The 27783-nt window shown below is 45.9% G+C and overlaps 1 protein-coding gene and 3 non-coding genes across 4 annotated transcripts in view; all 4 read left to right on the top strand.

Annotated features, from left to right (window-relative positions):
- LOC144670314 (histone H2B-like) overlaps window positions 1-27783 on the top strand; it is a 1149071-nt gene that overhangs the window by 67090 nt on the left and 1054198 nt on the right. The gene's annotated exons all lie outside the window — the stretch shown is intronic.
- Window positions 7973-8054, top strand: trnas-acu (transfer RNA serine (anticodon ACU)). Its single transcript has one exon. It is a non-coding gene; the product is annotated as a tRNA-Ser (tRNA).
- trnaw-cca (transfer RNA tryptophan (anticodon CCA)) lies at window positions 8613-8684 on the top strand. Its single transcript has one exon. It is a non-coding gene; the product is annotated as a tRNA-Trp (tRNA).
- On the top strand, window positions 18110-18192 carry trnal-uag (transfer RNA leucine (anticodon UAG)). Its single transcript has one exon. It is a non-coding gene; the product is annotated as a tRNA-Leu (tRNA).

Genomic DNA, 27783 nt, shown 5'->3' with positions numbered 1-27783 from the left:
ATGTAACTTGTAGAGATGATGAGAGGTAGCCAGTGGATGTGGTGTATTTGGACTTTCAGAAGGCATTCCACAAAGTCCCACGTAAGAGGTTGGCGTGTAAAATTAAAGCACATGGGATTGGGGGCAGTGTATTGAGATGGATAGAAAACAGTTTGGCAGACAGGAAGCAAAGAGTAGGAATAAATGGGTCTTTTTCCGAATGACAGGCAGTGACTTGTGGGATACCACAGGGATCATTGCTGGGATCGCAGTTATTCACAATATATATTAATGATTTAGATGAGGGAATTGAATGTAATATCTCCAAATTTTGCAGATGACACAAAGCTGGGTGGGAGGGTGAGCTGTGAGGAGGATGCAGAGATGTTTCAGTGTGATTTGGACAAGCTGACTGATTGGGCAAATGTATGGAAGATGCAGTATAATGTTGATAAATGTGAGGTTATCCATTTTAGTAACAAAAACAGGAAGGCAGATTATTATCTGAATGGCTATAAATTGAGAGAGGGGAATGTGTAGCAAGACCTGGGTGTCCTTGTACACCAGTCGCTGAAGGTAACCATGCAGGTGCAGCAGGTGGTAAAGAAGGCAAATGGTATGGTGGCCTTCATAGCCAGATGATTCGAGTACAGGAACAGGGATGTCTTGCTGCAATTGTACAGGGCCTTGGTGAGGCCACATCTGGAATATTGTGTGCAGTTTTGGTTTCCTTATCTGAGGAAGGATTATTTTCCTATAGAGGGAATGCAACGAATGCAACCCGACTGATTCCTGCGATGGCGGGACTGACATATGAGGAGACTGAGATGAGGAGAAATTTCTTCACACAGAGAGTGGTGAGCCTGTGGAATTCGTTACCACAGAAAGTAGTTGAGACTAAAACATTGCATGCTTTCAAGAAGGAGTTTGGTATAGCTCTTGGGGCGAGAGGGATCAAAGGATTTGGGGAGAAAGTGGGAGCAGGATTTTGAGTTGGATGATCAGCCATGATCATAATGAATGGCGGAGCAGGCTCGAAAAGCCGAATGGCCTACTCCTGCTCCTAGTTTCTATGTTTCTATAACTCAAGTCAAAATCGAAAAACCCAGTGGATTTTTAGAGGAAAATTTAACCACTGGACAATGGCAGCTGAAATACAGACCAAAAAAGTTCCTGCACTTATTTCCTTTATTTCAAGTTGTTTACAATGAAATGAAAAAAATAAACTATTGGAGGGAATTTACATCATTTATGGAAACACCAACAACCGCCAGTTGCCAATCACTCAGCCCCATCGGACCCACTCACACTGACGGGAGCTTCCTGCATCCAGCACTGGCCCTGTCGCACTCACCAGCTGCTCACCCAGACCCCACTCTCACAAACACTGAACATTTTTACCCAGTCCCTTCAATTTATTGTTAAAATGAGAAAAAAAATATTCACATTTTATCGCAGTTTGGTTGAACGGAACAAATGTTCAACTTTTCACCGTCACTCGGTAACCACGCTCGACATTCCTTCAATCAGTTGTATAAATTATCGGCTGTAAGGATTTATTTCATTGGGTTAAACAATTTCCATGTGAGGAATGTTCCAGCGTGAGAATGGAGGGGGCCGGGCTGACTGAGCTGTGTCTTCACCGCTTCTGGGCAGTGGGAATGTTTACCCTTCATTCTGCTCCCATTCACTTAATCTACAGATTCTCCAATCTGGGCCCTGGGATTTATTCTTTGGTTCCTTTTGATTTGTCCCTTTTCCCGACTGACAATATCTTCCAAAACTCGGGGTAAACATCCCCCTTGCATCGTGCCTTAGTCTCGGCTGGAAGCGGCGGATAGTGACCCCGAACTGGTCACCTCCACACTGACAGATACAACACGGTCACACTCTGCTTCACTGAGATTAATGCCGAGAGCTGTTTCTAGGTCCAATGCAACAGCGAACACATTTCATTTGAAGGAATTGTGGGTGGTTAAGGTGTTTTGAAAGTCCTGATTTTTTGTAGTGCATCCATCCCAAATGCTTTGGGTTTTTCCTGGAGTGATACCTAATATCCCTCTTTGGGAAAGATTAAAGTTAATTGGAACGTGTTGACCAGGTTATGAGGATAACCCCTTGAAATTGTTACGCGCTGCCAGCTTAACAACACCTAAACACTTGATACTTTTGTTCACAAATGAATTATAAACCAAATTTCCGCCCCGATGTAAATGCAGAATATTCAGTATTTTAACCGGAGTGGGAAACAGGTTAGTCACAGATATTCAGTGAGTTCCCGGAAAACAGGATTTAGAAACTGCTTGTTCCAACGTTCATACAGTAATCTGCTTTGATCTCTCGTCCTCTTATTTCCCAGGATGATGTTTGAATTCTGACCCAGTGATATTCCCCTTGTCTTTTCAAAATCTCGATGTCCGTGTTCCGAGCATCAATTTTTAAATATAATAGAGCCCAGCTCTTCCAGTAGCAGCACACTGGGGAGAGTTTCTCATTGTGTGTGGTAACTTCCACAAGGTCTCTTCTTCGACAGTCACAGAAAGGAAAACCTGTCATTGTTAAAACCTTTGCAGATAGTCCAATGTAAAAGGAGAGACCATTTTAACCTTAAATTCCAGATTTGGCCCTGTTATAAAGCAAGCGCCCAACTGCCCAGATGAAGTCCAACGAAGTCAGGTTCTGCTGGGATTTGGACCCAGGATCTCCTGTTTACTCGGCAGGTGTTTTAACCAATTAATCCACAGAACCTAACGATGCTCAATTACCCGCAAGGAATTGCTAGAAACCCTTCGCAGATCTGGTAGTATTTGTGAAGAATGAAACAGTTTAAATTTCAGGGCGCGAACTTGCACCAATAAGACTCCCCAAAGCGTTTCAAAGGACTTTTATCAAGCAACATTCGACATCGAGTCACATATTTGGACAACTGAACAAAGCTTTCGTGAAACTGATAGATTCAAGGCTATGGGCCTAGTGCTGCTAAATGGGATGAGGTAGGTAGGTCAGGTGTTTCTCACGTGTCGGTGCAGACGCGATGGGCCGAAGGGCCTGTCCTGCACTGTGATTCTGTGGGATTCTGTGACTGAGGAAAATCACCAGAAACTGCTGCACACAAAGAGCTTACTGGAAGGTCAAATTATATCGTTTCAGTGAGTCATTAAAGCCTCCTTCGGGCAGATTAAGCAGCATTTCCTGTGTTTCAGTGATACATTCTGATCTGAATTTAAAAGGAAAGGGTAAATATTTCTCATACTCAAAAGATCCGTCCGCCGCATGACTGAGGCGAGCTCACTTCTCGATCTCATCACTGACAGATACAAACACGAATAAAGCATAATAAACGAGAGGGAAGCGATAGATTACAATTCCGCTCCCCCCCAATTAATGTTAACCAAAGCATTAATGAAATGGATCATTCAGCGGATTTTTCAGGATTTACATTTCCAATGGTTGATCGAGGAATTAGCAGCTGGGACCATATAAGACCATAAGACCATAAGGAATAGGAGCAGAAATTAGGCCATTCGGCCCATCGAGTCTGCTCCAACATTCAATAATGGCTGATAGGTTTCTCAACCCCATTCTCCCGCCTTCTCCCCGTAACCTTTGATCACCTTACCAATCAAGAATCTATCTATATCGGTCTTAAATACATACAATGACCTGGCCTCCACAGCCGTCTGTGGCAATGAATTCCATAGATTCACCACTCTCTGGCTAAAGACGTTTCTTTTCATCTTTGTTTTAAAAGGTCTTCCCTTTACTCTGAGGCTGTGACCTTGGGTCCTAGTCTCTCCTACTAATGGAAACATCTTCACCACGTCCACTCTATCCAGGCCTTTCAGTATTCTGTAAGTTTCAATCAGATCCCCCCTCATCCTTATAAACTCCATCAAGTATAGACCCAGAGTTCTCAAACGTTCCTAATATGTTAAGCCTTTCATTCCTGGGATCGTTCTCGTGAACCTCCTCTGGACCCTCTCCAGGGCCAGCACATCCTTCCTGAGATACGGGGCCCAAAATTGCTCACAATATTCTAAATGTGGTCTGACCAGAGCCTTATAGAGCCTCAGCAGCACATCCCTGCTTTTATAATCTAGTCCTTTCGAAATAAATGCCAACATTGCATTTGCCTTCCTAACTACCGACTCAACCTGAAAGTTAAGCTTAAGAGAATCCTGGACTACGACTCCCAAGTCCCTTTGCACTCCAGATTTCTGAATTCTCTCCCCATTTAGAAAATAGTCTATGCCTCTATTCTTCCTACCAAAGTGCATGACTCACACTTCCCCACATTGTGTTCCATCTGCCACTTCTTTGCCCATTCTCCTAACCTGTCTAAATCGTTCTGCAGCCTCCCCACCTCCTCAATACTACCTGTCCCTCCACCTATCTTTGTATCATCTGCAAACTTAACCAAAATATCCTCAGTTCCATCATCTAGATCATTAGCGTATAAAGTGAAAAGTTGTGGTCCCAACACTGACTCCTCCGGAACTCCACTAGTCACTGGCCGCCATCCTGAGAAGGACCCACTTATACCCGCTCTCTGCCTCCTGCCAGACCGCCAACCATCTATCCATGCTAGTGCCTTGCCTCTAACACCATGGGCTCTAATCTTACTGAGCAGCCTCCTGTGCGGCACCTTGTCAAAGGCCTTCTGGAATTCGACGTAGATAACATCCATTGGCTCTCCTTTGTCTAACCTACTCGTTACCTCCTCAAAGAATTCTAACAGATTTGTCAGGCATGACCTCCCCTTGATGAAACCATGCTAACTTTGTTCCATTTTACCATGTACTTCCAAGTATTCTGAACTCTCACACTTAATAACAGACTCTAAAATCTTACCAACAACCAAGGTCAGGCTCATCGGCCTGTAATTTCCAGTCTTTTGTCCCACTCCCTTCTCTAACAGGGGGGTTACGATAGCGATTTTCCAGTCCTCTGGGACCCTCCCTGACTCCAGTGATTCCTGAAAGATCACCACTAATGCCTCCACTTTCTCTTCAGCTATCTCCTTCAGAACTCTGGGGTGTAATCCATCTGGTCCAGGTGATTTATCTACTTACAGACCTTTCAGTTTTCCTAGCACCTTCTCCTTGGTAATGGCCACCATTATCACCTCTGCCCCACGACTCTCTTGAACTTTGGGGATGTTACTCGTGTCTTCCACCGTCAAGACTGACGCAAAGTACCTATTCAGTTCCTCCGCCATTTCTTTGTTCCCCACTACTACTTCTCCAGTGCCATTTTCCAGCAGCCCAATGTCCACTTTTGACCTCTCTCTTACCCTTTATATATCTAAAAACACCCGTGCAATCTTATATTATATTACTGGCTAGTTTACCCTCATATTTAATCTTCTCCCTTCTTATTTCTTTTTTAGTTGTCCTCTGTTGGTCTTTGTAGGCTTCCCAATCCCCTGGCTTCCCACTGCCCTTCGCCGCATTGTATGCTTTCTCTTTAGCTTTTATCCTGTCCCTGACTTTCCTTGTCAGCCATGTTTGCCTCGTCCTTCCTTTCGTATGCTTCTTCTTCCTAGGGACTAATTTTTGCTGTGCCAATATAAAAAGCAGAGGATGGGTTCGATCTATCGACCTCTGCGCCACCTGAGAGTTGCAGGTTGGTTATGATAGTTTAATGGGGGATGAGTTGACAAGCGCTTTTTCATATCTTTTTAAAAGTTAAACCGATCTTTATTCCAGTAACGTGGACCAATGGGAACAGAGCTGGACACGGGCAAGCTGGGAGGGCAAGTACCCGCTGCCATCAGAAATGGGACTGCGTCTCCCCAAAAGAGACAGGCACCCTCACTCAGCAACCGGGAAACCCGAAACCGGAGATGCTTAGGCGAGTCGACTTGCAACTCTTTGCCAGAACACAGTATTGAACAAGTGACCTTTAGATCATGAGTTTAACGCTCTACCAACTGAGATATTTCAGCTGACGGAAGTGATGCTTCGAGCCAGAGTTTAAACAGCGACCAGGATACCAGTTTTACAGTCACCGACTGTCCTCCGCTTATATTAGAGAACATGATCCCATAATGACAAAGGACAGCCATCACCTCTTTTCAGTTCCCTCCAGATTTCGATTTTTTTCTTGACAAAGAGGGGGTCCAAAGCCCAACTAAGCATCAGTTCATTGCCATAAGCCCTCGGCCAATCGCTACACAGGGATTGTCCGACAAACAGCCTTCTTCATCCTTTGAGTGAATTGTTTGCTGACGTCACCGTTAAATGTCTTAACTCTAAGTTTAAGGTTATATACATTTGTTCTGTATTCCCCACCAGAGGAAATTGTTTCTCCACATTAAGACCTTTTAATCATCTCAATTACCTCAACCAGAGAGCGCCTACACCTTCTCAACTCACGGGTATGTAAGCGTCACAGCGGGAGCACATCGAACTGCAGATAAGAAAACTGTGTGTGTATCGCACATGGTCATGGCTACTTTTGCAGCAAACCTGTTTCTGAATTAATGGGACCCGCTTGTGATAAACACTGTCACCTTTCACTGTTTAGCAGGTGAGTTTCATAGAGCCACGTATGTGATTCCCTCAGTTTTGCTTTTGCACAAAGTTGGGGAAATGCATCACAGATGTCAGTCTTCAGCCAGCTCCATTCACTCCAAGTGAAATCAAGAGATGGCTGAAGACACGGGTAACTGCAAAGGCTTTGGGTCGGGCCAACATTCCTGCATCAGTACAGAAAACCTGTGCTCCAGAAATAGCCTCGCTCCTCTCCAAGCTGTTCCATACTGGAATCTACCCGACAATGAGCAAAATTGCTCAGGTATGTCTTGTCCACAAAAAACAGGAAAACCCAACCGGCGAAAACCGCCCGATCAGTCTCCGCTCGTTCATCAAAAAAGGGGGTGGAAATTTCTTCGACAACGCGATCAAGTGGCACTTACTCAGCAATAACCCGCTCACTGAAGCTCAGTTTGGTATCTGCCAGGGTTACTCAGCTCCTGACCTCATTGCAGCCTTGGACTAAACATGGAGAAAGCAGCTGAACTTAATACCTGAGGTGCAAGTGACTGCACTTGAGTCCAAAGAAGCTTTTGACCGAGTGTGGCATCAAGGAACACTCGCAAAACTGAAGTCAATAGAAATGAGGCGGGAAACTCTCCACTGGTTGGAGTCGTCCCCGGAGGTTCCAATACATTCTAAAAGATTTCCAGCATTAACAGGAATTCGCTTTTGATTGATACACTGTGGGTGGCAATGAAAGGATCCATTGAGAGCAGTTTATCGTGCAGGTGGCTGGTTGTTCTTGGGTTTCGATTCTCGCTTTGGGCTTTTCAATGAGTTCGTATGCAAGAGGTCCCGCTTTCATCTCCAGGACGAGCCTAGCAAGCATTTTAATGCAGTATTTTTTCGCGCTCGTGGTGGTGGCAGTTCCGGAAATCAGGACCAAGTTTGAACACCCAGGAAGTCATTGCAGAGAATGCATCACCTCAACACACGTGATGAAATGAACACAGGGTTTAAAGAACGTTTCTCCGTGTTAGGGGACTCTGAAATTCTCCGAATACATCACAAAAGGGAACTGTCTACTTCTGGATTCAGGTGGGAGGCTGATTGAACTCAGTGAAAATCTTGACTGAAAGGCCAAGCAGAGCTGGGATCTCCAAAGATTTATTTTCATTTCCCACACTTTAGCTGTGATCGGCCACTGGCAGTGAGCTGGGAAGGGTTTCTTCTTGCTACCAAATGCTTGTATGTTCCGGTCTTTCCGCGGTGGGTTTTCACACTGTGTAGAAACATGTTGGATATCATGTTGAAGTGTTGAAACGATTCACATCAGCCCATTTACAACAGCATCTGATCTGATGTGGTGGAAATGCATTTTATTGACAGAAAATACATTTCCATCTTTAGACACCTGGCCGAATATTCAGGACCTGTACGAAAGAGGATCATTTATTTCAACAGATCATGAATGTAAAAAGCATAGAAGGAGGTTTACTAAATCGAAGTTGCGTGACGAGGTGGCCGAGAGGTTAAGGCGATGGACTACTAATCCATTGTGCTTTACACGCGTGGGTTCGAATCCCACCTTCGTCGTCACTTTATTAACGTTTACGGCTGTGGGCCAAGTGCCGGTAAATGGGATTAGGTCGGTGGGTCACGTGTGGGTGCAGACACGATGGGCTGAAGGTACTCTTCTGCACTGTGTGATGATGTGACTCCTTGAAATCCTGCTTCGTTATTTCTTACTCCCTGTCCGTTAACTTTCAGTTTTATAATTAGGGCCACTGCTCCTCCATAGTTTGCAACATCTCACCAATTAAAAACAAAACGAAGCGAAACTCGTGCATTCGTGGCCTCAATCAGATTATGGTTCATTGTGAATCCAACTGCCAAAGTATTTCTCACTCATTTAAACTATTTATGAAATTTGAAAATAAACTTCTCCCACGGCATATTGTTGTGCGTTTGTTCTCTCGTTCTTTGCTTTTCCTGTTACTCGTCCTTATGATGTAAATCCACAGAAAGCAAAGGCCACGAGGAAGGGAGGGAAAATCATGTTCCCTTTCATGATCCCTGTTTGATTTTCAATGCACTATGATCAAGGTCTAAGGAAGTGAATCTAGGACAAGCAACAACAGGCTTCTTATAGGTGGGCTTGTGGCGCAACGGTAGCGCGTCTGACTCCAGATCAGAAGGTTGCGTGTTCAAATCACGTCAGGCTCATGGCTCTTCACTGTTCCTGAAGCTTTTGTCTGGACGCAGGTTTCCTTGTGTCTGGATTCTACCGAAATGTTGAATTTCAGAACCATGGTGTAAGTCATCTCTTCCGGTTTTCCTTCTCAGTTTTCATTTTGCACAATTTTACATTAGAACAATGTTTCAGCGATGTGGGGTATCTACTGTTTTTGCAGTTGCTCTGTTACCCAGCATGAGAAGGAAAACACAAAGTGTCCATCATGGGATTTAAACCCACAGCCACTTCCGTCCATACAGCTGCTTAGTTCCGTTAGCTGGAGTTGGTTGTGTAAGCTATAATCACCCGACTTTATTTTATCTATAAATCAGGAGATTCAAACTCGTACTTTTAAATCAGAGCGACAGTGAGTTCAGTTAAAACAAATGTTTAAAAACAGAAGCAATTTCTTTCTGCTTACGGCATCCAGTTATAGCGACCTGCATTAATCAGCAGGAGCGGAAACCGCAGCCCGACACCCGCCTCTTCACATTAACCGGCAGCCTGAGTTTCAGTTTTGGGATTTTAGAGAGAGCGGATGTTTTTGTGGAAACTGAAGCCACTTCTCCTGTGAATGGAGCCGGTTAAAGAGCCCGGGCCGGCCTGAGAGTCCCCGAGCCCGGGGTCAGAGGGAGCCTGGGGAGAGGACAGATCCCAGGGAAAGGGAATGAGATTAGAGAGAAGGAAGGTTATTGCGGGGTTGAGGGGACTGAAGGGTTGGCGACGGGAGGAATGCAAACGGGGGAGAAAAGGGGAGGGGTTGTGTGGGACAGCATCTGTCAGAACGAGGAAGAGAGCAACGAAGGAAAAGAGGGAGGGAGCTGCAGGGAGGGCGGGAATGAGGGGGAACTTGCATTTCGTCAGCACATTTTGCAACCGCAGAAAGATCCAAAACCTCACAGCCAATGGGTGGGTATTTTGGGCAAGGGGGTTGATGGGACGTCTTGGTAATTGAGATTCGTGCTTGAATGTGCACAGCAGGATCCCACAGGCAGGAACCTGATCAATATTTGGATAACCTGTTTCAGTGATTCTGGATGAGGGATTATTAATGATCACAGGACTCAGGATAAAACTCCTCTTCTCTTGCTATAAATAGCCTGGTTGGATTGTTCACATCCCTCCGAATGGGGAAGATGGGATCTCGGTTTTAAATGCGGTTTATTACTAGATAGTGTCATATATCCTTGTTACCCCTCTGTGGGTATTACAGTACATCGTGGTAAACAATTTACCTTTTCGAGAAGGTCAAGGAGTTGGAAACACTGAGAAACTGCTCGTTCTGGCATTACTAACTCATGTGGCCTTTGATAATAAAACATAACCTTTTCCAGTCGGTGGAGATGTGATGTAGGCATACCTCAGAATAATGCTCACACACCACAGCAGATGTTGCCCATTGTCTTCAAAGACAGTCGATTGAAGAGTTTCCCTCCTTGTTTCGTTGAACTTCTCAATGTTGTAATGGTGTCTGCTCCATTCCCGGGGCAAATGTGGGAATCAGAAACCATCACTTCCTCCCTATGTGGATCCGACTGATAAGAGTTTTTATCATTAATTTCTTCTCAGCCTCTGACGCCTTATCGCATCCAATTAAAACAAAGCTAACATTTTCTGATTTCGACACTCGAATCGACATTCCTGCAACCTCTCTCTCCCTGCCCTGCTAAAAAGTCCACCTCTTTCAACTGTGACTGTTAATCTCTCATTCCCTGTAACACCTCTCTAAATAACAATCTAGTGCTGCTTCTGCTCTCAGTACAATGTCCCCTGTCTTTGCACTATTCTGTGAACTATGATTCAGTCAGTTGCTCTCAAGTTTTTACAGGCAGAGGGTTGTGAGTTCAAAATCTCTCCAGAATTCTGAGCAGAAAGTCCGGCTGACACTTCAGTGCCGCGCTGAGCCAAAGTTTCACTGTTACAGTTGCCAGTTTTGAGATGCTATGGCAAACTGAGGTGCCATCTGCCTTCACATGTAAAATTACCATGGCACAATTTCGGACAGTGGCACGGGAGTTATTCCATCGTGTCGGAGCCAACATTTGCCCCTCAATTAACACCACTTCAAAACAGATTCTCCTGCCTTCATCACATTGCTGTTCCTGGAAGCTGGCTGTTGCAAACCCTTTAATAATATAGTTCAAAAAACATCGTGATTGAAACGCTGCAAGGAAAAGACAAGGCGTTAATGAGAATTCTGCTGAGAGAGCTACATTGGACAGAAAATCGGGCGAAGAATACGAGGAATCGACACCAGAGAACCAATCAACGTCAAAACTGAATCAACTCCTGTGAAATCAATGAGTAAAAGCTGAGAGCTCCGAGCACCATCAGCTCATCACCCAGAGACACTCACAGAAGCATTTAACCTCCTGTCTTAGGCAGTGCCTCGTGACTGAGAATGACTTCCTTCCACTCCGGGGCTGTGGGTTCTGAGGAGATTAAAAAGTCCAATGCTGGCTCCCCACACTCTGCCACAGGTTGGGGCAGGTAGTGTTTGATGAGGCGGGTGGGTGGGATGCTCGGATTTTGCTCCGCTCCTTCCGCTGTTTGCGCTTGGCCTCCACCTGGGCCTGTCGGAGACGTTCCAAATGGTTGGCACCTTCGCGGATGCTTCTTCTCCAGTTTGGGCGCCTCGAGCAAGAGATTCCCACAAATCGGTGGGAATGTTGCATTTTATCAGGGAGGTTTTGAGGACGTCCCTGAAACGTTTCCTCTGTCCTCCTGGTAACCGCTTGCCGTGACAAAGCTCGGAGTAGAGAGCTTGTTTTGGGAGTTTTGTGTCAGGAATGCGGATGATGTGGTCCGGCCAACGTGGCTGATTAACCATAACCAGTGCCTCGATACTGGGGATGTTGGCCTGAGAGGAGACACTGAAATTGGAGCACCTCTCCTGCCATTGAATTTACAGGATTTTGTGGAGGCGCCGCTGGTGATATTTCTCCAGGGATTTAAGGTGTCTGCTGTACGATGTCCATGTCTCTGAAGCACACAGGGGGCAGGTAGCACTGCAGCGCTGTAGACCAGGAGCTGGGGGCCGGGTTTGAGGTCCTTGCCATCAAACACTCTTTTAAACAGTCGGCCGAAGGCTGCGCTGGCAAATTGGAGGCGATGTTTGGTTTCATTGTCGAGATCTGCCCTCGCTGATCGGAGGCTAAGGCCCAATGGTTCCCCGTGGATCTTGATAGTACCGGGGGGGGGGGGGCAGTGAGGGGGATGGGGAGAGTGCGGGTGGCAGTGTGCACAGCGGGGGCAGTCTAGTAGAGGACCTTTACCTTCCACATGTTTAGCTTAAAGCCCTTCCTATCACACGGCTCCGTGAATGTGTCGATGATAGTTTGGAGCTCTGTCTCTGAGTTTGCACAGACACAAGTGTCGTCAGCGCGCTGCAGTTCGATGACAGAGGCTGGGGTGATCTCGGTTCTGGATTGGAGGTGACGTAGGTTGAGCCGTTTCCTGCTTGTCCTGTAGAGTAGCTCCACCCCGGCGGGGAGCTTCATGGAGATGGGGTGGGGTGTTGCAGCGAGGAAGGTGGAAAAGAGATTTGGTGCGATGACACAGACTTGCTTGACCCCAGTTTGCACTAGTGTGGGTCTGCAGCACATCCCTTGGTAAGGATCACGGTTTGCATGTCATCCTGCAGCAGGCGGAGGGGGGTGACTCGTTTCTGCGGGCAGAACAATTTGAGGAGGATGCTCCACAGTCCCTTCCAGTTGATAGAGTCGAAGGCCTTTATGGGGGCAAAGAAGGACATGAATAGAGGTTGCTGCTGCTCTCTGCATTTTCTTGGGCTTGTCTTCCTGTGAAGATCATTTCCACTATGCCACTTGGGGAAAGAATCCGCATTGTGACTCTGGTGGGAGCTCTTCAGCCATGGAGAGAAGGTAATTGAGGAGGACTCTTGTAACGACTTTCCCTGTGGTGGACAGCAGAGATACCCCTCTATAGTTACCGCAGTCAGTCTGATCTCCTTTTTGAAGATGTTCACATTTAGGCATCTCAGGGATGCCCTGGCATTGCCCTTCTTCCAGATGAGGGAGATGAGGTCATGCATTTGCTTTAAGAGAACTTCTCCACACTATTTTAGCATTTCGGCGGGAATTTCTCCTGCGCCTGCGGCCTTGATGGTTCATAGCTGTCGGATGGCCTTTTCAACCTCATGTCGGGCTGGGATTGTGCTGAGCTGGTGTTGGGTAGCATGCTGTGGAATGTGGTCGAGGGCACTCATGTCGAGGACTGAGTCTCGGTTGAGGAAATCAGAGAAGGGCTTCTCCCAATGAGCCGGACTGCATCTCTGTCCTTGATAGGCGCCACTCCATTCTTAGCACTCAGTGGAGTAGGTCCTTGGGTGCTTGGGCTGTAAATAGTCCTGACTGCACTGAAGAACCCACACATTCCGAGGCTGCCCGCCAGTTGCTGTATTTCCTGCGCTCCTTGCTCCAAACATCTGCTCTTTAGTTCACGGGTTTTTTTTTTCTATCAAGAGGTTGTTTTTCTTTGCTTTCTGCTGTTCAGATACTGATGCAACGAGAGAAGTCCATTCGGACAATGGCCTGAAATAAAGGAAAAATCCGCGGCTGGTGTAAGGATGTCTGAGAGAAAAGAGAAAGATGTATTTTTGGAACATTTATTGCTTGCGTCCGTGTGCGAATGTAAGCAATTTGAGTGGTTGGTTACAGATTGAAGCGTTTATTGGAAGTAAGAAGCTGATACAAAGTTACTGCAAAAAAAGTAACCAGATTTTGGATCGCAGCCCAATCCTTCTTTCCCGTCTGTGTGATGGACCCAGCACGCTTCCGCTGCGCCACTCACAAGCAGCCGCTCCCGACTGCCTATTAATGCTTTCTGGTGGCGAGGCAACTGTTCACATGTTCATTTTTTTTTTAAAGGACATCGGTTGGGAAGCTCAGCCTGGCTACACAACCCAACTTCACACCACCGCGAACAGAGCACAGAGCGAAAGACACACAGAGAAGCAGTAAGACACGACCAGGACACACAGAGTGAAAGGCAGAAAAAATAGTGCCTGTCAAACCAGGAAGATGCTGAGATGGAGAAACTGATCATTTATGAAAAAAGGTGTTTGCTGTTGCATAAAGATCGGCCCTTTTTATAAATGATTTCCTGTTGTGTAACTGTGCTCTCTGCTGTACAACCGTTCTCCCTGTCGGGGAAAGGTGACAGACCTTCACTGTGGCTGTAGAAAAAGCTTCCCTCTTGTGCAAATATGTTCCCGGCTGTGTAAAAGTGTTTTATGTTTTGTAAAAGTGTTTGCTATGGTGTAAAGATGATCTCTGCTGGTTTGTGAAGATGAATTCTGTGGAAAATGTTTTCTTCCTGGTCTCATAGAACCATTGAAAGTTTACGGCACAGAAGGCGGCCATTCAGCCCATTGTGTCTGCGGCGGCTGAAAAAGAAATACATAAAATCTAGCCGCCCATTCCAATCCCACCTTCCAGCACACAGCTTTGCAGGTTGCAGCTCTCTAGGTGTAGATACAGCGGCCTTTGAAATGAGCTGAGGGTTTCTGCCCCCACCAACAAACCAGGCAGCGAATTCCAAACATCCACCGCCCTCTGTGTGAAGAACTGGAACCTGATGTCCCCTCTCATCCTTCTCCCAATCACCTTAAATCTGTGTCCCCTGGTAACTGATCTCTCTGCTACGGCAAACAGGTCTTTCCTGGCTACTCTATCTGGTCCTCATAATCTTGTAAACTCAATTATGTCACGCCCTCCGCCTCTAGAGTTCCAAGGGAAGGAACCTAAGCCTATCCAATCTTTCCTCGTAGCTGCAACTTTAAAGCCCTGGGAACATTCTTGTAAATCTCCTCTGCCCTCTCTCCAGAGCAATTGTGTCCTTCCTGTAACGTGACAAACACAACTGTACACAAAATTCCAGCTGCAGCCTTACGAGCGTTTAATACAGTTCCAGCATTACACCCTTGCTTTTGTATTCAATACCTTTCCAATAAAATAATGCATTCCATAAGCTTTCTCGACCATCGTATCCACATGTCCTACCAACTTCAGGGACCCGTGGACAAGCGCTCCAAGGTCTCTCATTTCCTCTACCCTCTCCATATCCTCTCGTTTATTGTGTATTCTCTAGATTTGTTTACCCTCCTCAAGTACATTACCTCACACTTTTCTGGATTCAATTCCACTTGCCATTTTGCCACCCACTCAACCAAACTATTGATATCATTCTGGAGACAACAGCTTTCCTCTACACTATTAATCACACGGCCAAGTTTTCTGTCATCTGCAAATTTTCCAATCATGCCTCCCACATTTCATTCACTATTGCACGGTTAAAATCCTGGAACTCCCTACCGAACAGTAATGTGGATGTACCGACACCACATGGACTGCAGCTGTTCAAGAAGGCAGCTCACCACAGCCTTCTTGAGGGAAATTAGGGATGTGCAATAAATGTTGGGCTAGAGAGCGACACCCCCATTCTGTAATTGAATAACGCAATAAGAACATACGACAGGCGGCAAGGGATCCAAAACTGAGCCCCGTGGAACGCCACTGGGAACCGCCTTCCATTCAAAATCACCATCGACCATTACACTTTGTTTCCTGTCGCTGAGCCAATTTTGGATCCAACTCGCCACATTCCCCTTTTCTGCGATGCCCTTTACCTTTCTGATCAGTCTGTCATGTGAGGCCTTTTTAAATGCCTCACTAAATTCTCCGTAGACAGCATCTGCTACACTACCCTAATCAATCCTCCTTACTTATTCCTCAAAAAAATCGATTAAATTAGTAAGACAACTTTCCCCGAAGGAAACCATGCTAACTATCCCCCTCCTTCTACATGGTCATCTGTTACTTGTTCTCATATTTGCCTTCGGAGAGCGCTGACCCTTGTTCTGCTGTTAACACGTTCTGTAATCTTACCTTTCTGCCCCATATTAGCATTTACTATAGTCTTTAACACTACCTTTAACACTCCCCTTGTCTTGTGACCATGATATCCTTGTCAAGTCTCTGCTGAGGTCCCCACTATCCCTGACCTTCTGTTTTGCTCCACCTGCTCCACCCGCTCTCTTCCACAGTATAAAATCCATCACATTTCTACCTCTCTTCAGCTCTGGAGAAGAATCAAGCGGAGCCGAAACGTTTCTGTCTCCACAGATGCTGCCTGGCCTGCTGAGCTTTTGCAGAAGTTTTTATTTCAAGTTTCCAGCACCTGCAGCATTTTGCTTTCATTTTAATGCACGATTCCTGGATTCCCAGCCATCGGAAATAGTTTCGCGCCCTGATGGTATCGCCTTAACATGACGGAAAATTCGATCAAATTACTCGTTAAATGGAAAGAAGGACTTTCTTCAAGGAGTGGTTTAAATGCTACGTGGACTAATTTATCGAATTTATGGAATAAATACAACCACATATTTATTCACATGGGACCAGTATCGGTAGGCCGTGTAATGACCACGTGGTCTAATGGATAAGGCGTCTGACTTCAGTGTGTGTAATGTTGCTTTCAGAAAATTGCAGCTTCTAGTCCTCCCACGGTCACTTTATAAAGAAGGAACCTCATCTACTGTTAAGGCAATTTACAGCCATCTAAGACATAACATTGAGTTCTTGCCAGTAGATGAGATGCTGTTCCTTCCATTTGCGTTGGGCTTCACTGGAGCATTGCAGCAGGCCACAGCGGAAATGTGAGCCTGAGAGCAAGTTGGTGATTTGAAATGGCAAGTGACCGGAAGGTGGGGTCATGCTTGCGGACTGAGCAAAAATGTTTCGTAAAATGGTCACCCAGTCTGCGATTAGTCTCCACAATGCCGCTGACCCAAATGTCATCTAAATATAGTACATGCAATATTTCCATTTACTCACGGCAAAGAAATCCAACAAACTGGTTAAAAATGATTTCCCTTTTCCCAAAACCATGTTTACCATGCTGATTGTCTTGAATTCATCTAAGTGCCCTGTTATAACTTCTTTAATAATAGCTTCTAAAAAATTTCCCTACGATGGATGTTAAGCTAACTGGCATATTGTTTCCTGCTTTCTGCTTCCCGGCCTTTTTGAATACAGGTGTTAAATTAGCAATTTTACAACTTAATGCAGCCTTCCCCGAATCTAGAGAATTGTGGAAAATTAAAACCAACTCTTCAACTACACCACTAGCCATTTGTTGAAAATGTTGTTTCTGTCGGTAAATTACATTTTCATCACATCAGGTCACGGGTTTTTATGAATGGGCTGATGTGAAACACTGCAAGACCATGTGCAACATGTTTCATCACATTGTAAATAAAACATCACTGAATAACCGGAAGATCCAATCATTGGATCGCATCAACATGGCCATCACACAGACGCCTTAAACATTAAGCCATTGTCGAAGTAATGACTATTCTAATATGTTTTGAAATGCCAACAGACAATTCGAATTGATTTAATTCCACATGATTGGCGAGGAACAGCCTCAAACCGACGAGGCGGATGGTGCTGCTGATCTTCACCAGAACAGACAGTTAGACGGAACATTGACCATCAACCAGGCCTTGAGAGAATTCAACAAACTGTTCATCATGGGGTTTAGACGCGGAACCGCCGCCGTTTATACATCCGCTTCATTCAGTTACTGGGTGAGAGCGCGGTGTTAATATTTTATTATGTAAGCTACATTCACGCATTATTATTTTTCCAATATATCAAGAGATTCAAATTCGTCCTGTTAAAGCAGAATGACAGTGAGTTCAGTAAGAAATGTTTACAAACAACAGCAATTTCTTTCTGCTCACTGTGCACACATATAGCGATTTATTTCAAACAGCAGGAGCGGAAACCGCAGTCCGCAATCTTCACTTTCACGTTCACGTTGACCTGAATTTCAGTTTTGGGGGTAAGGAGAGCTCGGATCTTATTGTGGAAACTGAAGTCACTTTTCCTGTGAATGAAGCCGGTTAAAGAGCCCTGGCCGGCCTGAGAGTCCCCGAGATCGGTGTCAGCGGCAGCCTGGGGAGAAGACAGGTCCCAGGGGAAGGGAATAAGATTTGACAGAGAGAGGGATGGGGTGCGGGCGGGGCGGTGTGCGGCGGGAATTTGGGAGGAGGGGAAAAGCGATCCAAGGAGGGAGAGAGGAAGGGAAGCAGCTCAGGAGAAGGCGGGGGGAGAGATGGTGGATGGTGCTGGTGATGTTGGGAGGGGGGCGCGGAGAATGAAAGCCATGACGCAGAGTGACTCGTCTGCGAACAGCCGACTTTAAAGTTCACAGAAAAGGTGTGTCTGGAGCTGCCCTAAAGACAAGTTTTGGGTTGTCAGTAAAAAGGAACTCCTGTAATGAATGTACACAATCAGAAACAGTAAATGCTGGGAACATTTAGCAGGTCCAAAGCAGCTGTGGGGACAGCGCAATGGATTAGTGGCCCATCTGTGACTTTGAAGCAGTCAGGATGGCCGAGCGGTCTAAGGCGCTGCGTTTAGGTCGCAGTCTCCTCTGGAGGCGTGGGTTCGAATCCCACTCCTGACAACATTTTTTCCCTCAGCACCTTCCAAACCCGAGACCACCACCACCTGGATGGAAAAGGGCAGCAGATGCATGAGAACACCCCCAGCAGCAAGCTCCCCTCCGAGCCACAAACCATCCTGACTTGGAACTGGATCGCTGTCCCTTCACTGCCGTTTGGGCAAAATCCTGGAAATCCCTCCCTAACAGCACTGTGTGTGTACCTACACCACATGGACTGCAGCGGCTCAAGAAGGCAGCTCACAGTCAGCTTCTCAAGGGCAATGTCGGCTGGGGCAATAAATGCTGGCCGAGCCATCGACGCCCAAATCCCGTGAAAGAATAAAACAAAAAGTCTTGGCCACCGGAACACAGCTCAGAAAGTTCACTGATACCAGAGCAAAATAGTGCGAATGCTGAAAATCAGAAATAATAACAAACAGAAAATGCTGGAAATACACAACAATTAAACAGCATCTGTGGAGAGAAAAACAGAACTAGCAATTTAGGTCAGTGATATGATTATTTCCTCCTCTTTTAATCATTTGGCTGATAAATAGCAAGAAAGCCAATCACCAGTCAATATCCCCTCCCCTTTCTACGGCACCTTTCTATGCAAGTGCACGAGACACAACACTCGCCTTTGTACCTCAACATCCAAGGCTTCAAGTTCTCTTTCCAAGTGAGATAGTGATACACTTGTTCATCTTTCACTTTAATGTACAGTATTTGCTGCCGCAATATGTTGTCATCTGCTTCAGGGGGGTGAGGGCTTTGAGGAATCTCCGTTCAATTCGCAAGCCTGACTCTGAGCTTCCTGTCACTTGTCATTTCAATTCTCCACCTTACTCCCACTCTGACCTTTCTGTCCTTGGTCTGCTGCAGTGTTCCAGCGAAGAATAACATAAGCTCGAGGAAGAACACCTCACCCTACACATTTCCGGCCTCACCATCGAGTTCAGTGATTTTAGATTGTAAACTCAGTCTCCCTCTTGTTTCATTTGTTTCTTTCAGGTGTTTTTTTTTATTTTTAGTTCCTTATTTAACACCTTAATTCCGGCGAGTTGATATCGTAATGGAATTGCCGTTGGACTGATAATCTGGAGTAATGCCGGGTTCAAATCCCAGCACGGCATGCGATGGGATTTGAATTCAGTAATTTTTAGAAATTAAAAGTATAATGATGAGCATGAAATGAATGTCGATTGTTGTTCACTAATTCCCTTTAGGGAAGGAAATCTATCGACCTGACCTGGTCTGGCTACATGTGACCCCAGACCCCCAGCAATGTGGTTGATTCTTCAAACGCCTTCTCTGCCAAGTCACTCAGCTGTAACAAGCCCTTGCTAGGAGAGAAGAAAGAAATGAAACCTACCATCTATCTCAGCACCGACAATGACTGCCCCCTGTCGGCCCTGCGAAGTCCTCCTTACTAACATCGAGGGAGCTGTGTGACAGACAATTCTAGCAACAGCGTGTCTGACGTCCTCACGGAGACTCATAACTTACAGATAATGTCCCTGGCTCCACCATAACCATCATCATCCTTGGGTATGTCCTGTCCCACCGACGGAACAGACAGATCAGAGGTGGTGGCACATTGGCATACATGTGGGAGGGCTACAAGAGCAGGTCAGAGGCTAGGAATCGCGACTGCCCATGCCCGTCCGCCATCTACAAGGCAGGAGTATGATGGAATACTTCGCACTTGCCTGGATGAGTGCAGCTCCTACAACACTCAAGAAGCTGGACACTCTCCAGGACAAAGCAGTCCGTTTGATTGGCACCACATCTACCAAACATTCACTCCCTCCACCATTGGAGCATAGTGGCAGCAGTGTGTACCATCTACAAGATGCACTGCAGGAATTCAACAAAGCACCTGCCACACCCACGATCACTACCACCTAGAAGGACAAGGCCAGCAGATAGGTGGGAACACCACCACTTGGAAGCTTCCCTCCAATCATTCACCATCTTGACTTGGAAATATATCGCCATTCCGATTCTGTCGCTGGGTCAAAATCCTGGGACTCCCTAACAGTACTGTGGATGCACCTACACTACATGGACTGCAGTGGCTCCAGAAGGCAGCTCACCACCAGCTTCTCGAGAACAACTAGGGAGGGGGAAGAAATGCTGGCCCAGCCAGAGAAACCCACATCCCGTGATTGAATACAAATAAATAAATTGCAATTGGGTGGCTGCTCTCTAGCCATTTTCACGACATCTGGACCCACCTTTTGTTTCTTTGCCTGTTCCAGTAAATCTCCCTTTGACTTTTGCGCCGTGAAACCTTTTGTAATTTACTCATTCCGGGTTCCCACACCATTACAGACCTGCGCTTTTGTTCAGCCTATTCCCAAAACCCGGACTCGTTCACTTGCTCAAAACCTTTTACATTTCTATTTTTCCTCAGTTCAGATGAAATGTCACCAACCTTAAACATTAATTCGTTTGCACTCCACAGATGCTGCTGAGTAATTCCAGCATTTTCCGTTTTTATATTATTGTCTGCTCCTTGACTGATAACACATCCCTTTTAAGGAAAGTGCGAATTATCTGGGACTGGTTAAAAGCCACTTTTAAACAGACAGAGTCATATTTACACAGCATCGATTCCCTGACAAAAAACAATATTTTACCGATTCCATTCTGTGCTCACGGGATTAATTCCCATGCCGGCATTTCACACCCTTCCTGCTCTACAGGATGTAGGACTGATTCCAATCCATGAATTATAGTATGATAGAGCACAGAAAGAGCTCATCCCGCCTGTGGTGGGTATTTGTCTGAGCGATTTAATTACTCCTAGATCCGTGCCCTGTCCCCATTGTCCTCTGTTTCCTTCCTTCAAGTATTTTTTTTTCTCCAATCCTCCTTTGAAAGTTAATATTGAATCTGCTTCCAGGAAGCTTTTATTTCACAACAACCCACTCTGTAAAATACATTCTCCTCATCCCGCTCCTGGTTCTTTTCCCAATCAGCTTCAAACTGTGCCCTCTGGTTAGCGACCCTCCTGTCAGTGGAAACAGTTTCTCCTTATTTACTCTACCAAACTGGTCATCATTTTGAACACCTCATGGCAGATGTTTTTTCGATGCAAAGCAAGTGGAGAAAATACAGTTGAACATTTACGAAGATTGAAGCCGAAAGCGAATTTATCCAAATTCGAGCGGTTTCAACAACAGCTCCGTGATTTAATAAAACTTCCCAAAGTGCTTCAATGGAGTTTCATCCAGCAACATTCGACACCGAGTCACATATTTGGTCAACTGAACGAAACCTTCGTAAAATTGATAGACTTTAAGAGGGTGTTTATGGGGAGAGTGAACTGGAGGTGTTTCTAGAAGGAATTGCAGAGCTAATGGCTCAGACAGCGGAAGACGTGGCCGCCAATGATGAAACAATGCAAAGTGTGAATGAGCAAGAGGGCTGAGGTGTATTCAGAAAGAGAAAGGGAGATGCCTGGAAATGGAACTGGAACTCCAGTCCGGCCAGTGAGAAATCTCTCCCTGAACCACTGATATCCACACAGCCGCTCATTCCATGTGTCCAGGAACCTGTTTGAAGGAACATGCAGTCTGTGATTATCTGTGATAATCTTCCACTGTCTGATCTAAAGCTGCAACAGGAGTTATTCATTACAGCTGTGATAACCGTGTTGGTCTTGATATTCAGTGGTGCAGACTCACATTATCCTTGTCTGTCAGAAACAGTCTGGAAAGGTGACTGAGCAGCTACCGAGGTGGCTGTATATTTGCAGTTTGAAGTCTGTCTGAGGGCTGAGCAGACTGACTCTGATCAGCATCTTTCAAAGATTTGTGTTTTGTCCTGAGATGTTGAGTTTTCGTCTGCTGAGTGGTTCAGATGGGAAAGTGGGAGTGACCTGTATAGAAGGAAGTTCGGGACGGCAGTTTCCCTTTTCTGAGAACATTGATAAGCCTCTTGCTGACTTTCTTCAATTCTTATCTAAAGCATTCGGACCCACAACCTTTATATGTCTCTGTTTAGACCGATTGCAAATCCAACGCGCTATCAGTTGTATCACAGATCTACACCAATGATACGTGTTTCCCATTCCCAATATGGGAATTCCTGACATCGTCGAACACGCGGTTCAAAACTTCAGCAATTTGAACAGTGACTACATTTCAAAAGTTCTCATGGTCTGTAAAATGTTTTTGGACTCCCTGTGGTTGCGAAAAGAGGTACAGAAGTTCAGTAGAACTTCAAATCGACATGGGCAGGCTGGTGGAATGGGCGGAAAGTGACAAATAGAACCATCGACAAGTTACTGCACAGAAAGAGGCCGTTAAGCACATCTTGTTTGTGCTGGCCAGAAAATAACGATGAAACCAGCACCCGATCCATAGCCTTTCAAGTTACAGCGCTTCAGATGTGGATCCAAGTAACTTTTAAAAGAGTTGAGCGCTTCCGCCCCAACCATCGATTCAGGCAGTGAAATCCAGACACCCACCATCCTCTGCGTGAAAAAGGTTTTCTTCGTGTCCCCTCTAATCCTTCTACCAATCACGTGAAATCTATCCTCCCTGGCAACTGACCCCTCTGCCAGGGGTAACAAGCCTTTACTGTCTACAGTATCTAGGCCACTCATCATTTTGTACACCTCAAATAGGTCACCCCTCAACCTCCTCTGTTCTAAGGAAAGCAACCCTAGCCTATCCAATCTTCCCTCGTAGCTGCAATTTTCAAGCTTTGGCAGCTTTCTAGTAAATCTCCTCTGTACTCTCTACAGGCCAATCATGTCCTTCCTGTGATGTGGCGACCAGAACTGTACACAAAATTCCAGCTGTGGACGAACCAGCGTTTTATGCAGTTGATTCCACACCACCACCCCCACCGCCCCTAACCACCCCCCCTCCCCCCCACCACCAACCCCCCACCCCCCCACCCCACCCCCCCTCCCCCAACCCCCAGAGAAGTCTAAAAAGTTTAATTGTTGTCGGAAGAAAGCAAAGAGGCAATGTAACATTAACGGTACATTTTCAAAGGGCGTGCAAGATCAGCGGGAAATTGTGGACATGAGCGTTAATGACTGAAGGTGGCAGAGAAACTTTTATTCATTCACGGGATGTGCACTTTTCAGGCTGGGCCAGAATTTATTGCCCATCCCTAGTTGCCCTTGAGAAGATGATGGTCAGCTGCCTTCTTTAGCCGCTACAGTCCATGTTGTGTAGGTACACCCACAGTGCTGTTAGGAAGAGGGTCCCTGGATTTTGACCCAGCGACAATGAAGGAAAGGCGATAAATTTTGAAGTCGAGATGACGTGTACTTGGAGGGGAACACCCAGGTGGTGGTGTTCCCGTGTAGCTGCTGCCTTTGTCCTTCTCGACGGTAGTGGTCGTGGGTTTGGAAAGTGTTGTTTAAGGAGGCTTGGTGAATTCCTGCATGCATCTTGGAGATAGTACACACTGCTCTACTGGGCGTCGGTGGTGGAGGGAGTGAATGTTTGTGGATGTAGTGCCAATCAAGCTTTATCCTAGATGCTGCTAAGCGTCTTGTGTGTTGTGGGAGCTGCACTAGTCCAAGCAACTGGGGAGTATTCCACCACACTCCTGACTTGTGCATTGTAGATGCTGGGCAGGCTTTGGGGAGCCAGGAGCTGAGTTACTCGTCGCACGATTCCTCTTCTCTGGCCTGCTCCTGTAGCTACAGTATTTATATGGCTCGCCCAGTTTAATTTTTGGTCAACAGTAGCCACATGGATGTTGATAGTGTTAGGAGAAAATTAAAAATGCTAAAAGAGAACACTGTAAGAATTTACTGAAGAGCACTTAAAAGCAGCCATGGATGTTAGACCTAATGACAGCTGAGGTTAAGCAAATGGACATTGCACACAAAGGAGCTTTGAGTTTGTGTGATTTACACGGTTTCAAGAGCTGAGCTAATGTCCAGCCACAGGCAGAACCATTCAAGTGGTGCAACGATGCGATGAAGACTTGAGAGCTGGACTGGAGATAAAACATAACATAAAGTTAGTTTAGGTTTACTCCTCTCTCAGATAAGGGCAGGGCAGATGCTTTTAGCTTAGACATGGGAAAACATACAGTGGACAGAGGGGTCTTTGATGAAACAATAGCAGCCTTGAGTTGTGAGAACCAAGGTCCTGCGTACGTGTTTTAATATTGATTGGATAATATAATAATGTACACACCCTTTAGAATAATTGTTTAGCAAAATCATATGTTTATGTATTCAATAGGATAGTTTTAAAATGGTACCTATGTGTAGGTCACCGATTGGATATATTCAGATCTACTCAAATGTATTGTGATAAGAAAAAGTACAAAAGTAGTGAAATGTAATCAATCTGGGAGCTGGGTCTTCATTCTTAGGAATGATTGCGGCTCCCTTGCATATGCTTGAATAAAACTGGTAAAGGAAGCCTGAGTCTCTCTGGTCGCTATGTGGTCGGGGATTGTAGTTTCTCCTCTTCAAATGGCCTATGTGATAGTTGCAGGATTAGAGGGAATGCCCTCTTCAATGGTGTGCGAATCAGTGATGGGAGTGCCATTAAACGTCAAGGGACGGTGGTTAGATTCTCTCTTGTTGGAGATGGTCATTGCCTGGCACTTATGTGGTGCGAATGTTACTTGTCACTTGTCACCACAAGCCTGGATATTGTCCAGGTCCTACTGCATTTGGACATGGTTTGCTTCAATATCTGAGGAGTCACGAATGGTGCTGAGCATTGTACAATTATCAGCGAACATCTCCACTTCTGACCTTATCATGGAAGGAAGGTCATTGATGAAGCAACTGAAGATGGTTTTGCCGAGGACACTACCCTGAGGAACTCCTCCAGTGACCTCCTGGAGCTGATATGACTGACTGCTAACAACCACAACCATCTTCTTTTGCATTAGGTATGACTCCAACCAGTGGAGTTTTCTCCCTGATTTCCATTGACTCCAGTATTCCTAGAACTCTTTGATGCCACACTCGGTTAAATGCCTCCTTGCTGTCAAGGGCAGTCACTCTCACCTCACCTCGTGAGTTCAGCTCTTTTGCCTATGTTTGAACCAAGGCTGTAACGAGGCCAGGAATCCAAACTGTGCGTCACTGAGTAGGTTTTTGCTAAGCAGGTGCCGTTTGATAGCAGTAATGATGACCCCTTTCATTACTTAACTGATGACCGAGACTAGACTGATGGGGAGGTATTTTTGTGCATAGGAAATACCTGGGTAGTTTTCCACATAGCGGGGTATATGCCAGTGTTGTAGCTGTACTGGAACAGCTTGACTAGGGGCGCGGCAATGCACTGATGTGCTGGGTTCCTCCAATATTGAGGATGAGTATATTTGTGGATTCTCCTCCTCCAATGATTTGTTTAATTGTCCACCACCATTCTGGACTGGATGTGGCAGGACTGCAGAGCTTAGATCTGATCGGTTTGATCGCTTAGCTCGCTCTGTCACATGCTGCTTATGCTGTTTGTCACACAAGTAGTCTTGTGTTATAGCTTCGCCAGGTTGACACCTCCGTTTTAGGTATGCCTGGTGCAGCTCCTGGCATGCTCTCATCGCTCTTCATTGAACCAGGGTTGAACACCCGGCTTGTTGGTAATGATAGAGTGGGGAATATGCCAGCCCATGAGTTTACAGATTATGTTCTAGTACAATTCTCCTGCTGGTGATGGCCCACAGGGCCTCATGGATGACCAGTCTTGAGTTGCTAAACCTGTTCGAAACCTCTCCTATTAGCACGGTGGTAGTGCTACAGAGCACGATGGAGACTATCCTCAATGTGAAGGCTGGACTTCGCTTCTATAATGTCTGTGCGGTGGTCACTCCTGCCGAAACTGGACCTCATGGATGAGCAGTTTTGAGGCCCTAGATCTGTTCAAAATTGATCCCAATTAGCACAGCGTCAGTGCCACATTACACAATGTGAAGATGGGACCTTCTCTCCACAAGTACTGTGCGATGCTCAGTCCTACCGTCAATGCCATCGACCCGGTCATCAAATACACTTTTCAAATTTATCAGGAAGAGTCAGCATGGCTTTGTGAAAGAAAAATCATATTTGCCCAATTTGTTAGAGTCCTCTGAAGGAGTAACATGTGTTTGTGGATGAATGGGAGTTTGTAGACCTGCTGAACTTGTCATTCCAGAAGGCATTTGACAAGGTGCCGCATCAAATGCTATTGTGTGTTTGTCTGTGTGTGTGTGTGAGTGTGTGCGCGCGGTGGGGAGCTCATGGTGTTGGGGGTAACATGTTACCATGGATATAAGATTGGCTGGCTGGCAGAAAACAGGGAGTTTGCATAAACGAGTCCTTGGCTGATTGGCTGGATTTTTTTTAATCATTCACGGAATGTGGTCGTCGCAAGTGAGGCCAGCAGTTCTTGCCCATCGCTCAATGCCCTTGAGAAAGTGGTGGTGAGCTGCCTTCTTAAACCACAGTCCATGTGGTGTTTCAACACCCATAGAGCTATCAGAGGGTAGATAAGAGTTAACCACCTTGCTGTGGGTCTAGAGTCACACGTAGGCCCGGTAAGGATGGCAGCTTTCCTACCCTAAAGGACATCATTGAACCAGATGTTTTTTTGTGACAATCGATGATGGTTTCATGGCCACTATCACTGAGATACTCTTTATAATTCAGATTAACTGGATTCAAATTCTCCCAGCAGCTGTGGTGGGATTTGGACCCATATTCTCAGTGCAAGAGCCTGGGATCGCTGGATTACTAGCCCAGTGACATTAACTCATTTCTGAATCCCTGCACATCCCTCCATATTCCTTCACCTTATTCAGTCTGCAGCTTGTTTCTGATTCTCATTGAGGGTTGGGTCACTTGTTGAGTCTGTCAGTGGAACTGTATGTGTACAATTGATTCGTTCAGACAACCAGCTTCCGGTACTGTAAATGAGTGTGGCAGTTATTCTGTGCTTTTTATTCGACGGTATTGTCATCGAGTTTCTGTATCTCCTCATTCTGAATCTCCCAATGGCTCTGCGTATGCGTTTCTGTGTGTGTGTGTATTTGTGATTAACTCATTATCACTCAGTGCTACTGTAAGTGAGTGTGGATTAAAGCCTCATGTTCTCTAACAGACTCAGTGATCCGCTTGCCTTTGCGGATTCCTCAGAAACGCTTAGACTGCCTGAGACGTCAGTGGGCGGCGGGTTTGAAATCCATGGCGCAGGATGATAATTGTGAAAACAGCCGACTTTAAAACATGTGAGTTGGAAAGTGAAACGCGAACCTGTGTGTGAGAAGATCACAGAAATGCTGGAGCTGCCCCGAGAGACAAGTTTTGGGTTGTCAGTGAAAGGAGCTCCTGTAATGAAGGCACAAAATCAGAAACAGGAAATGTGCAGAATATTCAGCAGGCCCGAAAGCAGCTGTGGAGAGAGATTCCTGTCGCCCGCTCCAATTGGACACTTCACGCCGCTCAGATCTTACACTCTCAACACCTTCGTGTGAGGAACAGGTCGGGCGGGAATTGGGTCTTTGTTGATTTGAGCAAACAGAGCAATGCAGCAATGAGAAGCTCCTCACCCCCCGGCGGCTTGGGGAAGGATGGGACTCAGATACAGGAACCTGACAGGTGCTGAAAAAAGGAAAATCACATCGAGTTTTAAA

This window comes from Cetorhinus maximus, chromosome 31, assembly GCF_964194155.1.
Source record: "Cetorhinus maximus chromosome 31, sCetMax3.hap1.1, whole genome shotgun sequence".
Lineage (NCBI taxonomy): Eukaryota > Metazoa > Chordata > Chondrichthyes > Lamniformes > Cetorhinidae > Cetorhinus > Cetorhinus maximus.
The sequence above is the reverse complement of the archived record's forward strand: the minus strand, read 5'-3'. Positions and strand labels throughout refer to the sequence as shown.